Source organism: Limulus polyphemus, unplaced genomic scaffold (assembly GCF_000517525.1).
Source record: "Limulus polyphemus unplaced genomic scaffold, Limulus_polyphemus-2.1.2 Scaffold4187, whole genome shotgun sequence".
In the NCBI taxonomy this organism is placed as follows: domain Eukaryota; kingdom Metazoa; phylum Arthropoda; class Merostomata; order Xiphosura; family Limulidae; genus Limulus; species Limulus polyphemus.
In genome coordinates, this window is record NW_013669797.1 from 82,831 (window position 1) to 87,129 (window position 4,299).

The following is a 4,299-nucleotide window of genomic DNA, read 5'->3' on the forward strand; positions in this document are numbered from 1 at the left end:
AGTGTAAGACTAGAGGGAAGGCAACTAGTCATCACCACCCACCGCCAACTCTTGGGCTACTCTTTTACCAACGAATAGTGGGATTGACCGTCACATTATAACGCCCCCACGGCTGAAAGGGCGAGCATGTTTGGTGGGAGGGGGATTCGAACCCACGACCCTCAGATTGCGAATCGAGCGCCTTATCCACCGGGCCAGACTTATAGAATTCATGTAATAAAAGAAACAGACACTTTGTTCTTTTTTATTTTCAACTTTCTTAATCTTTACTTCGATTATTTCAATAGCACACACACACACACAAGATTTATCAGTACAGAAAAATTATATTGATTCAAATTAGAAATTCGAACTCCTGAGCTAGTCATTTGACTCGCTAAACTATATTACTGGTTAATAGGGTTAAACGAAAGATTCAACTAGCTTTGCTAGAAATGGAACTGGAAAGTGAATTTCAGTTTTTACGGTCAAATCTTCAAGAAATTTAGAATCGGAGCTAACATATATCTTGAGAAAGTTAACATATTTCCATTACAAAAACTTCAGTAAGAATTGCTTGTAAGATTGATTCCTGCTTTCTTTGGGAAATGCTTCTCCAATGGTTTACATTATTACCTTGTCCTGTTCGCATTGTTTCTTTGTTATATTTCCCCATTATTTCCTTGTCTTGTTCGCATTGTTTCTTTGTAATACTGCAGCTTAGATAATTTCATTGTGTTGTACGCATTGGTTTTTCATAATACCATTCGTTTCCCGCTAACGCCCACAACTTGTATATATATATATACGATTGTGTTACGTACGTTGGGACCATGGGTGCGTTAAAACAATGACTTTCATGTCCTACTATTTGGCCTGACGAGATTAATTCTAGGGTTGATGGTGAATAGTGTTAACTAGCTGCCTTCATTCTAGTCTTATCACTTCAAAATTACGGACGGCTAACGCAGATAACCCTCGTGTTTGTGAGAAATTTAACAAACGAAGAAAATCATCCAATGCGATTCAGACCCTTGTTCCAAAGGATCGTGCCATTATCATATAAAAATCTTTAAATCTACCACCCCCGCACGACTGGGAACCACTTGATATATGTTTGCACTTTACATGTTAAATCTAAACGCCTAATAATCAACATGATTGAATATAACTTAATATATTGTATTTTACCTGGTAAATCGTAACGCCTCGTATTATATATTGCCTCATCCTAAAAACGGTTTTAAAAATCCTATTTTTTTTTTGTTCTGTGATTGTTTTGTTTTTTTTAAATATTCCCTCATATTTAGTGATGTCCCTGTACACTTCAAATCACTTTCCTGTAAATGTACTTTTTCATTTATTATCGCAAGCGAAAAAAGGCACTTCAACAAATATTCTACACAGACTTGATAAAATGTATACATATCTTGTGGTATCAGTTTTCACTACCTGGTGTTCTAACACTATGGTAGAAGAAGAGAGACCCTGAAAACAACCAGTTAGAATTCGATGACGAGGAACCCACTTTGAGACTAATAATGGTTGGAGACCTGATGATGACAAAACCTTGTCGAAACGTTGTACATTTGCTGTTATGTTAAACTTATATTAAATTTTTTCGTCATTGCCCATTCAAGCCGTCTCCAACCACTATAACCAGTTAGAATCATCCCTCTTATGAAAAGATGCACGGAAATGGATCGATATTTGTCTAATCAGCAGTTCACAAGCAAGTTGTCCATCCAGTTGTATTCTACCTGTTAATTACGTATTTGAAATAAAACATATTAAAAATTTTGAAGGGAGATTTAGCACTTAGTATCGTCATAAGGAGGATTGTTTGGAATTTCGCACAAAGCTACACGCCCTATCCGTCCCTAATGTAGCAGTGATAGCCCAGAGGGAAGGCAAGCTAGTCATCGTTACCCACAGCCAACTCTTGGGCTACTTTTTTTACCAACGAATAGTGAGATTGACCGTCACATTATAACGCCCCCCCCCCCATGGCTGAAAGGGCAAGCATATTCGGTGAAGGAGATTCGAATCCGCGACCCTCAGATTACGAGTTGAGCGCCCTAACCACCAGACCTCCTTCAGGAGGCAAGACGAAAACCAGAGCGATCAGACATAATCTTGTAACATTGCAAGTGAAAACCAGGGCGATCAGACACAATCTTGTAACGTTACAAGTGAAAATCAGGGCCATCAGACATCATCTTGTAACACTGCAAGTGAAAACAAAGGCCATCAGACATAATTTGCAATATTGCAAGTGAAAATCAGGGCCATCAGACATAATCTTATAATAGTGGAAATGAAAACCAGGGCTATCAGACATAATTTTGTAACATCGCAAATTTAGCTCTGAAACGCGTATATGTTGGAAATAATGAAATGCATAAAATAACTGTTGTATTTACTTCTCTTTCCATTAACAACATTTGCTTATTTCGTAAATATATCGTCTACAAATCTTCCATTATTTTATCTAGATATTAATTCCTATTTTCGAAACCGCAGAGAGCATGGTGTAAATGGTATTAAATCTGCTATACTAAAAGAAAATGTGTTCTTCAAAGTTTGATTCCAGGTGAGTTTTTTTCCAATTATACATAAAAGTGACTTCTTTATTTCCGATAGAGAGATTATATAATTCCTTTTACGCGGATATACGACTGTACTCACCAATGAAGTGATTCGTAAAGTGAAAACAAAGAAGTTCCTATTAAGTAACACGACCAGCTGAAAACTGAATTCCGAGACTGTCAACATTCGTCATTTGAGATAGGTCGATGACCGTAGTTCCTGATGCATCTTTGAGTGATCTGTTTTATCTCATCTATCATTAAAGATTCTTTCTTATCAACGAATGGTACAGAGAAAATGTATTAACATTATATGTTTAAAAAAAGAAAGAAAATAATTACATAATAAGCAATAAGTTTTTATATTTTATATTTCCCCCGGTAATACAGCGATAAGTCAACGGATTTTCAATCAGGGGTTCGATTCCTCTCGGTGGACACAGCAGATAGCCCGATGTGGGTTTGCTATATATATATATAAACACACATTGATAAAAGAAGTCTCTTGGTGGGTCAGCGGTAGGTTCACAAACACACACACGCGCGATATTAATTAAGAAGAGACACAGATAAATGTTTCGGAATTACAGATTCAATCTTCAGTATCTAATGCAAGATTTAAAGAATTTACATAAATTCCTGGACATTATTAAATTACATCAATATATTTAGTGATAATTAAACCAAAAAGTTAAATGTGGCAATTTAATTTTATTGATATCCAAGGATTGGTGTAAACTGTTTATGTTTTACTTTAGATACTGAAGATGGAACTTGTAAAATTCTAAAATGTTTATCTGTATCCCTTTTTAAACAAATAAACAATACTGTTTTTCATAAGTGTAGTAATCCTTTCTATTACCAAACTTTTTTTATCCTTCGAACACATCAATTGCTAAAGTTTTTATTTAACATATCGCCATTGGATTGATTTGAGGGAGCATTGCAGAAAAACAAATTAATTTTTCTTTTTTGCATTTTATCATCAATCGGATCACTTTAACCACTTCTCTGAATGACATAAAAACAACTATTATGTACCTACAGTTTTATTTTTAATTAATTAATTTTATAAAAGACATTTCGTTAATAATTGTTGTTAATGTTTATATATGTTGGTAATTTAATTTCAATCTGTATTTTGTGTAATATGGTGGACTATCTTCTGTGCCCACCGCGGGAAATCGAACCCTGGATTTTAGCGTTATAACTCCATAAACTTACCGCTGTCCCACCGGGGGACGTGGTGAAGTTATAACATGGTTAATACTATAATAATTTAATGTCATGTGATTATTACAATTATAAAATAATATAATAAAGAAACAAAATATGTACAAATTAAAATGATTTTGTCTGTTGTTAAACACAAAGCTACACAATGGGCTATCTGTGCTGTGGGGTGTTGAAACCCAATATTTAGCTTTTTTAGCCTTCAGAATCCTTAGGGGGTCATTAAAAATTTTAGTTCTTACCATAGGCGGGAATCTCCACGAAATTGTTACATTTACAATAAATTATTTGAGTTTTATTTAAGTATTTTGTCACTCATAGTATTGAATCTTGTATTTTATTGAAATATAATTTCGTAAAATAAAAAAAAAAGCCCAAAATCGTTTGTTTACATATTCACATTCGACTTTAAGAATAGTAAGGAAAATAATAATTCAGAAGTAAATTTACTTGCTGCTTCTTTAATGAGAGCATTTTCCCTCTTGCCTTCCCCTTTTAA